The sequence below is a fragment of the Podarcis erhardii genome, assembly GCF_964252035.2.
Source record: "Podarcis erhardii genome assembly, chromosome: 12".
NCBI classification, from domain to species: Eukaryota; Metazoa; Chordata; class Lepidosauria; order Squamata; family Lacertidae; genus Podarcis; species Podarcis erhardii.
This window is the reverse complement of record NC_138513.1, coordinates 48,894,851-48,909,046: the sequence shown is the minus strand read 5'-3', so window position 1 is coordinate 48,909,046 and position 14,196 is coordinate 48,894,851. Positions and strand designations below refer to the sequence as shown.

The 14,196-nt window shown below is 44.2% G+C and overlaps 1 protein-coding gene across 3 annotated transcripts in view; it reads left to right on the top strand.

Moving 5' to 3' along the window:
* The window catches only part of COA1 (cytochrome c oxidase assembly factor 1), a 53,623-nt gene that overhangs the window by 32,977 nt on the left and 6,450 nt on the right, over positions 1 to 14,196 (top strand). The window contains exon 1 of one of the 3 annotated variants that reach the window (XM_081834877.1): positions 11,589 to 11,711. The exons of the other annotated variants lie outside the window; for them this stretch is intronic. The gene's annotated coding sequence lies outside the window, so the exon portion shown is untranslated. Of the gene's footprint in view, positions 1 to 11,588; positions 11,712 to 14,196 lie in introns of those variants that run through there. 3 annotated transcript variants of the gene reach the window in all.

The following is a 14,196-nucleotide window of genomic DNA, read 5'->3' as shown; positions in this document are numbered from 1 at the left end:
CATGGGAGGTCATGCCTCCTGTCTTTAGTATTCCCCTCCCCCCCCCCACAGCACCCACCTCCTAAATAGGCTTTAAGACAGTTGGTGTAGAAGGAATAGACAATTTAATCTATAATGTCTTAATTCTGTTTTTCCTTTGCTTCAATCTGAAAACCCTGTTATGTATGAATCATCTACTGGATCAGGTCAATGACCCATCTAGTCCAGCATCCTGTTCCCACAGTGGCCAGCTGATTTAAATTTCACACACACACACACACACACACACACACACACAATCCACTTAACGGAAGAGCATTTGATTGAACTGTCCACTTTATTGAAGTGTCATATCTGGGAATATTTGGGTTAATCAAAGATGCTGCCATCAGTAGTAGATATGATCTAGGTATCCCCTGCCATCACCGCTGCCCAATTCAATTATTTCTTCAGTCCATCACAAAATATATTAACCAATTTTAAGACTAATGAGTTACTGATCCGATGCTTTCGTCCTACCAGGTTATCAGCACTTATTGTCACCTTTGTAATAGCTGCTTAGTGAAGGAAAACGAGTATTTCTTCTTCTTCACTATTATGACCACGGCACTAATTAAAACATTCTTGTTCATTTTTAATAAGCGATCTCCAACAGCAGTAGATAGGACTTTTAGTTCCTTAAAACACAGAGTCATGGTTAATGAACTGATGTTGAAAGTTAAGGTTCTTCTCACATGTGCCCAAATTAAGTGGTTTGTAGCAGTGGGGTATTATTGGCTGCTTTTTCTCTTCAGTCAGTATCAAAAAGCTGCACAAACCAAATAAAGAGACAAGCCACCCAGACTAAGGGCCAGGTGTCTGTGAACATGTTTTTCCTAAGTTGGGGTAGTCTCCCATGATAACTTCATTGGCCATGGCACACAATTAATTGTGATTGCTGTGAACCACAATGTACGTACACATGTGACTTGCAGTTAGAGTGCAGTCACCCTGCAACTTAGGTGGGAGTTACATTCTGGGGATCACATCTAAAGCCATCATGGTGTATAGTCAAAATGGTGGGTGGGATTGCCAAAGGCTTTCACCAGGCAACTGTCTGGTATGTAGGTAGGTAGGTATTCTGCCAAGCTCATAAGCACAAGTTATGTGAATGTGCACAAGTTGAAGGTGTGTAGGTTGCAGGTTTGCTGTATTGCAAACATGCAACTAGAGATACCTTGTGAAGGCTGAGGTCCTATTCCCAGTTACTTGGAAGCAAGCCCCTTTTGTGCTTGGTGGCCCTTCCAAATAAAATTGCTCAGGATCCAGCTGCACATTGCTTCAAGTGGCAGTTATCACCATGTGTTGCATAGGGTTAAAAAACAACACCTTGCAGTAGAATTGAGGATGGATCCAAAAGAGCAACAAAACTGGAGGGTCAAGAATCAAGGTAAAACTTCTGAGTATTTTAGAACCCCAATTTGGTTATCTGGCAAAAGACTGTGTTACTGGTCAGACTGGCACAGTTTTGGCTGGTGAGCAGTTCTACTGGTGAGCTGTTGTGTGTAGTGGCTGTGCCCGTGGATTCGGTCATCTCAAATGGTGTTGCTAATGCAGGGATGGGGAAGTAGATCTAGCCACCAGGCTGGCACTGTGCATCATTTTTGGGGATGAAACTTAACTTTTTTCCATGCACAATTGTATTTCCTGTTTATAAACATGACCAATGTTGGGCTCCCCTGGATGAGTTTTCAGAAGAAAGTTAAAGGACACAGTTTGTGTTTTGAAGCTACAGACAACTTTTAGGCTTATCAGCACTTGGAAAAAGGAAAAGATCAGTTCTTTTACTAGTTCACACATGCCAGGGTGGAGTTTGGGGAGCCTTTAAAAAGGCAATTACATTTTAACCCCTGGCAACAGCTTGAACATTGCTGTCTAACAAGCAGTCTGTGTTGAATGTTCTTCTCCTGCCCAGCTGATGAGAATTAGTCACATGAGATTCCTGCATACAGGGAATTGGGCTCAATGACCCTTGGGTCCCTTCCAGCTCTGTGATTCTACACACCCTTCACCACCTCAAGACTCCAGTCAAGGTTTACTCAGCCTTAGGTGGGACAGGAGCAGAGTTTCCTGCGCATAACAATATTAGATCAATCATTTTGTGGCTTTTGAAATCTCTTAGTTATGCATTGCAATTACTTCCCATTTGCAAAGGAATAAGGTGTGTTGTGTCTCTCCTTTCAGAAAAGTTCTACCTATGGTCTTCAAATGACATTTTCCGGAGTTTTTTTTACAACAGTGGCACTGTTCTGAAGTAGATTGTTTCAGGATACAACTAGCACTTCCTACTCACCCCCCCATGTAATAGCTGTATGTTAGGCAGCAAAAACTTGATGGAGGGGTATGCTATGACTTTTACCTGCATTGCAGGAAAAGCTTTATTTGCCTCCTGTACAGATGTCAAAGGCACAACAGATATGCCAGAATAAAAAGTAGCTGAGACCGGTTTTCATGTGACAGGGAGCTGTGAAAAATGTTCCACTCCAGCCACGGGAAGCATGTGGCAGGGCAGTCCCTGGAATGTGCCAGAGGAAGTTTTAAAGCCTTACAGGCTGAAAGTCCCAGATGAAAGAAGGAACTTAAAGGGTGTGGCTGGGCCACAATGCTGGGACTGTCTGTTGACCAGCAAAGGCCTTCTTGGGCCTGCTTCTGTGCCTGTTTAACAAGCAGCTTGAGCAGCGACAATCAGCAGATGAAGCTCCTCATAGGATGGAGATGTTTCTTCACTTGCTAATGCTGCACAAGGGTCAAGATCAGGATCAGGACTGATAAAAATCCTGACAACTCTTCTGGCAACAGGAAGTGACCTAGCGCAAAGCCCAGTGGCTGCAAAGCAAGTCAGCTCCTACTCTTGAGTCCCGTGAGTAGGCAGGGGAGCTGCAGCAAAGCCTTTCCAGCCCCTCCCAAGCTGCTCTCTGACTTGGCACCGTTCACCCAGGGAGCGCACCTGGAGTGGTAAGAGAGCCAGCCCAGCACACAGGAGACCGGCGCACATATGCTGAACAATTGATTCATCTAATCTTCTGGCAGGGTATTTGTGCAGTGGAAAGGCTTCCCAAACGATAAACATGTTTTTCAGAGGCAGAAGCTCTACTTGGGAGCAGTCTGGGGGTAGCCCAGCCCTGGAAGTATGAGAAGGCATCTCCTTTCTGTTGCAGGGATGCTCCTCAGACACTGGCTTAGGAGGACTCCCAGGCTTGGGTCAGCAAAAATGGGGGGGAGGCAGTTTTAGATAACAGAGAGAGATGAAAAGAGACTAAGGTGCTCAATTTCTTCTTGGGCTGAACTACTTCAGTCTGCGGGTGGGGAATCTCAGATTTGAATACTTCTACACACACACACACAGGGTGGCGCTGTGGGTTAAACCACAGAGCCTAGGACTTGCCGATCAGAAGGTCGGCAGTTCGAATCCCCGTGACGGGGTGAGCTCCCATTGCTCGGTCCCTGCTCCTGCCCACCTAGCAGTTCAAAAGCACGTCAGAGTGCAAGTAGATAAATAGGTACCGCTCCGGCGGGAAGGTAAACAGCGTTTCCATGCGCTGCTCTGGTTCGCCAGAAGCGGCTTAGTCATGCTGGCCACATGACCCGGAAGCTGTACGCCGGCTCCCTTGGCCAGTAAAGCGAGATGAGCACCGCAACCCCAGAGTCGGTCACGACTGGACCTAATGGTCAGGGGTCCCTTTTACAAACCTTTACACACACACACACACAATCACACATTTAACAGTTAGTTTAGCTTCCCCCCCGTGCAGTTTAGACTGCAGAGTATCTCCTCCCACCCCAACTTGGAAACATGAAACTATGTTCCTTCATGCTAAATTTGCATCCTTGTAACAATAGTGTAAGTCTGTAAAATTGACAGGGACCTTGGCCCTTTCAAAGACTGCCCTGAAACGTCATATTACTTTGGAGAGTGTGGAGCTTCAAACAATCTCATAGTAAGATAAAAATCAGGACTAGGTCTTCAGGTGGAAAAACAGCTCAATGTATATTTGGGTTCTTGGTTTAAATCATTTTTCAAATCTTGAGCAATGTATGCCTGTTTGTGTGCATTTTTATTTTTTAGAAATAAATATTATTTAGAAATAATAATTTATGCCAATTTTACTATAAAGCTTCTACAGAGGGGGAGAGAGATCCACTTTTCCACTCTGCATAGTCAGGAGATACCAGGTGCTGTTTATGGGGAGGGAGTGATGGGCCCCCCATAGGGTGAGGACAGCCTTGAGGTATCCCTGTTTAGAACAAATATATGCAAACCCGCCAGCATGACAAGTGCAGACCTGCTGCCAACAAGGCAGAAATAGATACTTGGTAGAACAGAAAATAAAAGGTATTTAAACTAAGTCAACAGAATACTCTGTTACGTTTTCCAAGGTTAAAAAAGTGCTAAATTACTGGTGAAGATAACTTTCCAAATAATGTTCAGAAAGGTTATAATTTCCTGTTGGACCAGTGGAGGAAAGAAGATTATTGATCTGAAGCTGAGAATGCAAATAATTTCCTGTACACTGAGCTGCCAAATGCTTCCCTTTATTGATTTTTCTCCCTCTATTTGCTTAACGAAATGTTGTTTGGGTTGAATATGTACATAGTTGACCCATTATTAATATCTAAAAATAACCCAAGGCCCACAAAGCAGAAGGAAGGAGAAGAGGTGTGAGAAGAGGAGGGGGGGAGGCATCTCAATTCCAAGAGGAGAGCAAGGGGGAACAGTTTCTGAATCTGATTAACCTATTTTGTTGATGTAAGTTTCTGTAAGAGTAGGGTTTCCATTATAAGAATAACACAGAGATACACACACAGCTCCTTTGCTTTGAGAGGAAATTAAAAAGCAAGGAAGAGCCTTGGGTTTTCAAGCCACTTGGCAGGAGATGTGGCACATTGAAGATTGAATTCTAAAATGATATGACAGCAGCTTGTTGGAAACACATATTTGTGTGTTATCATCAGGGAGCCGGGGCAACTATCTGACACCCTTTCACAGGGGCAGGTGAGGGTCCTGGTTTTGGAACATGTCATTCTGCAAATAACGTGGAGTATTAATAAATGTAAAACAGTATTTGCTGTCAATCTGCTTACAAGGTTGTAGTTCACTGCAGGGACCTTGACAGTATTGGGAATAATTAGAGCAGAGCCAAGGAGGACTTTTCTATGCTTCAGCTAAATCCAAAAGATGTCCTGATGCCCTGTATTGTTTGACTTGAAGGCAGTTAAGAGTATGTGGTTCTTTTCTTTATTTTTTTAAAGCAAATAAGCTGCTAGATTTACTTTGCCCCTTTAGCTATCTAAATGCAGGCACACAACCAAAATGTAAATCCCTTGGAGTGAATTAAGCTCGCAGCAGAAAAATCAGATCAACATATCATGTCTTTAGTTCCAGGCCGCCTCCCCAGCACCCTCACGCTTCACATGAAGGATTCAAAGCAATGTGTACATCATTTGGGGCCCTCAAAGCTCACTCAGTGGCCTTGGGATGGTCCCTGTCTCTCAGGCTAGCTGCAAGGGTAAAATGGGGTGAGGAGAGAACCAGGGACCCTGTCCTGAGCCCCTTGGCAGAAAGGGGGGCATAAATAACCATGGACCACATTCAAGAAGTTAAAAATCCTATAAAGTGGTCAAATACTGATGATGGACATCAAAGAGGTGTGTCTGTGTTTCAGCACCTTTTAATCTGCAGCCAAACGGAGCTAGTTTTAGTGCTAAGTAGGTGTTACAGGGTGATGAAGAGCTGATTTGGAGCTGCAAGGGGCAAGTTCAAATCAATGTTCAGCTATGAACTCATAGGTAGGCTAAGGTGAGCTGCTGTCTTTCAAGATCAGCTGAAAGACCCATCCAGTCTGTAATGTAGACTAAGCAAGACTGATCAGTGTTCCAGGGATTTTGGAATGGATTATTGCGATACTGGGGCTAAAACAAATATATCTCGAAGTGTCTCCTGACTGCGGGTGATCTAGGCATACAAGACTAGATGCAATCTTAAATTTTTAAAAAAATGGAGTGAAATTTTAATTGGTAATGAAAATAATTGTGGGGATGATCCTAATAATAATAATAATAATAATAATAATAATTTTTTTATGAATGATTTTAGTGGTTTACAAAAGTACACGCCTTGTCTCTTTTTTCAGCTTGCACAGTCTTTCTTACAGATAAGTTACATTTGTTATGAGAACTTAAGTGGTGAGTACAGTGCAGTGGTACCTCAGGTTAAGTACTTAATTCGTTCTGGAGGTCCGTACTTAACCTGAAGCTGTTCTTAACCTGAAGCACCACTTTACATAATGGGGCCTCCCGCTGCCGCCGTGCCGCCGGAGCACAATTTCTGTTCTCATCCTGAAGCAAAGTACTTAACCTGAAGCACTATTTCTGGGATAGCAGAGTATGTAACCTGAAGCGTATGTAACCTGAAGCATATGTAACCTGAAGCGTATGTAACCTGAAGCGTATGTAACCCGAGGTACCACTGTATAAGGTTGGGGAAGAAGACGGGGGAGAGGAGGGGTGGGTTGGTGAGGCTTATATTCTTTTGTATAGTGTACCTGTGGGGTTTTGTGTCAACGTCAGCTGGGTAGGTTCTTTTTCTATTCATTTACGGTAGAACCTTGGTTCTAGAATGGCTTGGCTCCCGAACAAATCGGCTCCCAAAAGCCACAAACCCAGAAGTATGTGTTTTTTGGAAGCTGAACGTCTGACGCGGCTTCAGCTTGACTGCAGAAAACTCCTGCAGCCAATTGCCTTGGTTTTTGAATGGTTTCGGAAGTCAAATAGGACTCCCGGAACAGATTAAGTTTGAGAACCAAGGTACCACTGTATTTCTGTTTGATTATTGCATCTTATTGGGGGGCAGGGTGTGGTTGGTTGTCTGCGGTTGTCTGCAGTGGGGTTTGTTTGCATTTGTGAGGAGGAGGCATGTTCGTATGTTGTTGGTGGATTCCTCTTGTTGTCTCGCTGGGCTGTGTGGGTGATAAAGGGAAGCCTATTTGTCCCTGTGTCAGTTTCAGTTTATTGGTTAGCTTTTCTAGCAAGGCCGTTTCCCATACAAATAAATCCCATTGGTTCAAGTTTACTCCTGACAGGTCTCTCCAGTGTCCGTCTGTGAGGCATCTGGCTGCTGAGAGTAGGTGGGTTATAAGCTCTGTGTAATGTGAGTGGTCGCTATGATCTTAGAAAGATGTTCAGTAGGGCCAGTTCTGGGGTGAGTTCTAATACCTGTTTAGTTATTTTCAGTGCTTTTGTTCTGGGGGGGACACATACCCCTAAACTTTTTGTGAATCTAAGTTTGGCCTCATTGAGGGGCAGTATTTCAATATGAGAAGGAAAATGAGAGTACCCCTAAACATCTTTTAAGGGGGAAAAGCACTGATTATTTTGCATATCTCTTATAGGACTGCTGTCCAGAAGGGTTGGACTTCTGAGGAAGGGAGGTACAGGTATTTGGGGATTATTCTTGACTTTTTGTGTGAGAAAATAAACAAATGTAGTTTTTTCTGCTACTTCTGGAGTTGGGGGATCCAGATTGGGAGGGTTTGGAATAAATAGGTTAGTTTTAGGAGGGTGGTCATTTTGATCATAGCTATTTTGTCTGAGAGGGTGAAGTTGGTGTTGTTCCATTTCCTCAAGTCTCTGTTGATTTGTCGCTACAGGGGCTTGTAATTGTGGAGGTATATTTTGTTGAGGTTTCTGGTTATTTGAATCACTAGGTACCTGAATTTGGTATGGCCGAGTTTTATCTTTGTGATGCTGGTGAATTCATTTTGGGTAGATCCCATTACCTGTTGTGCTTGTGATGTTGGTGTATTTAGAGGAGCTGGGTTCACAATGCCAAATTAGGGAACTATTTGTTAAATTGCTGCTAGAATTCTAGTTGTTCAGTTTGGGAAAAGATCAAAGATTTCATCAGATAGTGGAAGGTTATAATTGATTATATATGTTAATATGTCAAGCATAGGAAATATGGGAGGTAGGTTAATTTTTCCATTACTGGGAAAGGAACTATGGCCTCAGTTTAAGTAACTGAGTTCATGTTGAGATGAAAATATGAAGGAGATCAGAAATTAGGTAGCAAAGTGGGGGTTTTTTTGTTTGGTTTTGGTTGTGTTGGTCATAATGTGGCCTGAGTGTGACTAATTTGATAATATATAATGTATGTATGGAAGTGAGAGCTGGACGATAAAGAAGGCTGATCGCCGAAGAATTGATGCTTTTGAATTATGGTGCTGGAGGAGACTCTTGAGAGTCCCATGGACTGCAAGAAGATCAAACCTCTCCATTCTTAAGGAAATCAACCCTGAGTGCTCACTGGAAGGACAGATCGTGAAGCTGAGGCTCCAATACTTTGGCCACCTCATGAGAAGAGAAGACTCCCTGGAAAAGACCCTGATGTTGGGAAAGATGGAGGGCACAAGGAGAAGGGGACGACAGAGGACAAGATGGTTGGACAGTGTTCTCAAAGATACAAACATGGGTCTGATCAAACTGCGGGAGGCAGTGGAAGACAGGAGTGCCTGGCGTGCTCTGGTCCATGGGGTCACGAAGAGGCGGACACGACTAAATGACTAAACAACAACAACAACAATACTACAACATTTTAATATGCTTCTGTCTCTTCGTTGTTGTTTTTTAAGTGTTGCATAATTACTTTTTATTATATGCTTCTCATGTAAGTTGCCAGTCCTCTTAAGCAGATGACCTTTGGCAACTCAGTATTCCTCCTGCTGGTCATAATTCAATTGGAAAACGTATCTGGCAGCAATGGTATGGGAAATTTCAGTCAAAATCAACCATGCATGAGCGCTAGTTAGTTCATGAGGGGGTTAAGGGAATAGAGATGGGTTTCTAGATTCAGCTAGGTCATGCCACCCTTTTTCTGATGAGAAAGTGAAGCTTTTCTCTTCCTGTTTCCTGTTTCTCCATGCCATGTAACCTGCCAGGGAGGACGTATCTTAAGCCTGCTCCAAGCTTAGAACATGTTTGAAGTTATCTTTCTGTATTTTATACCCAAGAGCAGTGCTTTGTTTCTTAAAAAATGTTTAGGGGTACTCTCATTTTCCTACTCATATTGAAATACTGTCCCTCAATGAGGCCAAAGTTAGATTCACAAAATGTTTAGGGGTATGCAGCGGCGTAGCGTGGGTTATCAGCACCCGGGGCAAGGCAAGTAATTTGCGCCCCCTAACCCGGGGCAAGGCAAGTAATTTGCGCCCCCTAACCCCGGGGCAAGGCAAGTACAGTAATTTACTCTCCCAAGCAGCAGCAGCGAGGCTTCTCTTTCCCCCGCGCTCTCCCGGAGCTGCCTCTTTTCTTTCCTTTTTTCCCTTTCTCCAAGGCTTTTCGCTTTCTCTCCTTAATTGATTCCCCCTCCACACCGCGGCGTTTCCTGGCTGCTTCCCCCCCCTTCCCCTCTCTCTCCTCCTCGCTCTGCTTGCCTTGCCCTGCCCTGCCTGAGGGCGCCCTGAGGAGACTCCGCTCTCCTTTTTGACCAGGCGAGGTGGAAAAAAGGGGGGAAAGTCTCTTCCCGCCCCCTTGCCAGATTCCCTGCTCGGCTCGGCTCACTACCCAGGCGGCCAGTGGAGAGAGAGCCGCAATTACCATAAAGCTCCTCTCCCTCCGCTTCGCCAAGCTGTCAAAGCCCGGCAGCAGCGGCAACGGCAGCAGCAGGCGCAGCCAGACCCCCGCCAGCCAGCCAGCCCGCCCGCCCGCCCGCCCGGCTTCCTCTCCTTTTTTTGCCCGCGGCAGAAGGCTTCGCTCTCCCCCTTCCGCGACCTCCAAGCCGAGCGAGCGCGGGCTCCCTAACCCGTGGATTTTAGTAGGGGCAGAGAGCTGCTAGTGCGAGTGCGCCCCCCGCCCATGTTGCGCCCGGTGCGGCCGGCACCCCTGGCACCCCCCACGCTACGCAACTGGGGGTATGTGTACCCCTGCGTCCCCCCCAGGGAAAAGAGCACTGCCCAAGAGTATTTTGCCTGCGTTCTCCTTGTTGCTGCTGAATAAATGCATGAATCTCGCCTTTAGAATGTTTTGTAAATAAAATGTTTTAAACATACTTCTGCTCATTGCAAGAGGGGTAGAAAACAGGGAGTGCTGTATTCAACTAAACGACGTACGAAAATAGTTCTAACAACCTATATGCCTATATTCCTAACCCTGTGCTGCTGCTTAACTTCTGTGAGTTTAAACTCTGCTACTGGGAACTCTCTCCTGCTGGAGAATGTGCTTCGCTCCCCGTTTTGAATTTAGGCACTCAGCTGATTATTTTATTCACCCCATGGGTGAATTTCCACCCAACAAATGGAAGACTAGATGAATCAGTGCATGGTTTGGGAATTGTAAATAAGCAGTGAAAGCCAGTTTCTATGTTTTATTCATTGTATCCCTACATATATTGGCCATTCCCTGTGTATGTCATAGAGTTCAGTCCCATGAATATCTCTGCCTCAGACATAATGTGTTGCCCCCAATAACTATGTAGATCCTTGGTTTTGTGCCAATTCCCATTGTGACCATGTGCTTCATATAGTCTTCCAATACCAGCACACATGTGTTTTTGTGGTTAGGCTGATAAGTAGATAAAGCAGTTCTTATAAACTGGTCCGGTAATGAGATAATGTTTGAAATAGAAGTAACCAGGGATTGATTCACCAGTGACTAGAATTAACTTCAGTGCTCTAAAGCAGCAACAGTAATATGCACTGTTGTTCTTTATAACACACCCCACTATCATAGTGTCTAACCTTTTCATTTTCCTCCCCCTTCAAGCAGCAATAAAATTCAGAGTAGTATTATGTAACAGGAATTTGCATTCCTTTGCTCATCCTTGCTTCTCATCTGCACTTAAAGTACTTTTATTTTATGAAGAACCTAAAACACTTCATAAGAACTGCAGTCACTCACGTTGAGGAAATTACCGATTTATCTTTTTATGCTGGATTTGGGCTTAAGCAGATCATCTATGACCAAGCTCTGAACCATTAGAAATGTTGCTTCTTTTATGAGAAATAAAAAAGTGAGAGGCCCAGCGCTTTACAGGAGGATTTCATTTAAAATGAGAAAGTTTTAATGTGTGTATATATAGAACAGTGTTTATCTCCAAGTGTTCTGAACAGCTGATGATTAAAAAGACAAAGCAGTACTAAACTGCAACAGCCCCCCCAAACAAACCCCAGAATGACAACTAAGATCCAGGTGTATGTAGATGAAATATTGTTCTCAAAGAGCAATCATAGGGTCAGTTGTGTTAACATAGGTGCCATTCTGAAAAATAATACCACAAGATGGTAGAATTTGTTATTAAATGATTGAATAGCACCATGGTACATCTATTGCATTTTAAAAAAAAATATTCCTGCGGGACTTTAAATATAGTCAGAAGCTGAAACTAGATAAATATCAAATATTATTATATAACATTAGAAATGAATGAACAAGACTAAATGTTTCAATGCAGCCTCATTTTGTATCAGGTTTGACGAGATTTGAAAAGTGCCTCCTGCCTTATCAGGCTTGCAAACACATCCTCCTGGGTGTCACCTTTTTCTTCTCGCTTTTCCTCAGCACCAGGGCAATGCCCATGATTTTTGTTGATGTCCGTCAGTGAACAGAAAACCAGTTTGGATCAAATCATGGTGTGGCGAAGAAAGAGGAAAAATGGCATCAATAAGGATCAGCTGACGGGGCAGAAAGGGCATCAAAACTAGGTGAATGTTTTACATAGTGAGGGTCTCCTCCCACCCACCATGCCTGATAATTTGCTTGGCTGCTTTGAATGGTTAATTCTTACGCAAATATCAAAACTGATGGACATTCAGCACAAACCTAAATAGACCGAGTGAATATTAATAACCAGTTTTATATATTCAGTTTCTTTTTCTACTTGGGGAAGTATGTTTGGGCAGCATTATATGTGTGTGTGGTGGAAAGGGTAAGTGCTAATCTTAACCAAATGCTAAAGGTACCACCGACATGGTGTGAACGAGTGGAATTGAAAAACAGGGTGCCATGAAATGGCAAATGAAAGGTGGGAAGGTGAGAGAACATGCACATGGAAATGTCTGTCACTTATGGTTGTTGGCTGTTCTGTTTTGCTGAACCTGCTAAGGATCCTTGGGTGCAGCGACACAATAATTAAATCTAGGACTATGGTTTAAGAGCCGTCTCTCTTGCAAGGAGGAGCCTGTGAATGTTCTCCACTGCCTGCTTGCACCTTCTTTGTTTCTCTGATCTACTCCAATCCCCTGTAGTGCTTAGCATGGCATATTGCTTAGCAGGGGCAGCGAGCATAGCCCCCACCCCATGACTTTAGCCCAATCACATAAAATACTGAGGGGCCTTCAAGCATGTGGTTGTTGTTTTTTAATGCCTGCAAATTTCCCTCCACACAAATCCAGTAATCAGCACGGGGAGAAATGATTTTTAAAGAATTCCCTCCAGGTGCTGATCCAAATCCTTTTCTCCTGCAGCTGCCTTTTAAATGGGTAAAGAATGGGAACCAGAAAGGCCAGAGTTGGAGAGTTGAGTTGTGTGTAGTTGAAGGTAGAAGCAAGGCTGAAGGTTAGGCAGCTGAGAGAGAGCCATGCCTGATTTCTGCTGGAATCCAAGGCTGTGGCTATGGGACAGGCAAGGCCCCCTTGGGGGTGTTAATGCTGTGAACCCCTCCATTGTAGACTCTGGTGGTAAAGGTAAAGGGGAACCCCTGACCATTAGGTCCAGTCGTAGCCGACTCTGGGGTTGTGGTGCTCATCTCGCTTTATTGGCCGAGGGAGCCGGCATACAGTCATGTGGCCAGCATGACTAAGCCGCTTCTGGCAAACCAGAGCAGCACACAGAAACGCCATTTACCTTCCCGTCGGAGCAGTACCTATTTATCTACTTACACTTTCAACGTGCTTTCGAACTGCTAGGTTGGCAGGAGTAGGGACCGAGCAACGGGAGCTCACACCGTCATGGGGATTCGAACCGCCAACCTTCTGATCGGCAAGCCCTAGGCTCTGTGGTTTAACCCACAGCGCCACCTGCGTCCTAGACTCTGGTGGTATATATGTGTAAATAAACCATACATCATAAAACTACCACAGTCTCTGCTGTGCCTCATTCCCAAAGGACACACAAACCCTGGGTGTCTGGAACCCCTGGAATCTCACACCAAGCAGAGATTGGGATGACATGCAACAATATGTAAGATGGGCAAAAATAGCCTGTAATGTTTCCTAAAGAGAGAGAGTTCATTGTTTTTCGCAAAGTTTTCAATAGTCCCCAGCAAGTAATGTTTATCAACTCATAACCTTTGATTTTACTCAGAAACAAATGTGGTCTGGCACTTCTAGGCCTTGTTTCTGAAAGCAACATACCAAGTATGTGGCGTCATACTAGGAGGTGAGGATGTTTCAGGCGCTCTCTTATGAGCAAGCAAAGTTAGACATGCGAATAGTGTCACCTGAGAAAGATCCCAATATAGACTAAAGGAAGGAAAGGGGTTTCCATTTCCTACATCAGTGGCCATTAGTTTCCATTGTGATGTTTAATAAGATGTTTGACAGCTGTTCTGCTGAAGCCTTACTTTCTAAGAAAGCTATCACTAAGGTTTCCAGTAGCCCAATGTAGGCTGAAATCCACTTTAGAGACTCTGCTTTCAAAGATGCCAAAATAATCTGGGTGGGGCTGATTTGAAGAGGTGAGGTAGCCTGAGGGAAGGCAAGAATTTAGTCAGCATCCTTGAAGGAAGTCAGGACGCCAAAACACAAACAGGATATTTGGGATGTGGGCGTTGCTCTGTTTTTTTGTGGAACCAAGTAAAAAAGGAGTCGGACCCTTGAATGAGTGTTTTCCAGAGATTGCTTTCCTAAGGATTTCTAGCACTTCTCTGCAAGAACTCTTTTCTCTGATGCCTTTCTGTAGAGAAGAGAGGCATGAGGAGGAGAAGGGTTAAAGATTTAGGTAGATGTACCACAAAGGCTGCCAGAAAACCTGTGGGAAGCACCCGTTTCCATCAAGGGAAAGGATACTTACAGAGAGGGCAGTTCAAATATATATATTTTTAGCATGTAGTTGTTACAATGACATTAGGATTCCTTAAGTTCATGTCTTGTTTCCAACTTCACCAGAATCTTCTTGGGTGTGAGGAATGCTACTTAGAATCAAAGAATTGTAGAGTTGGAAGGAACCCAAGGGTCATCTAGTCCAACC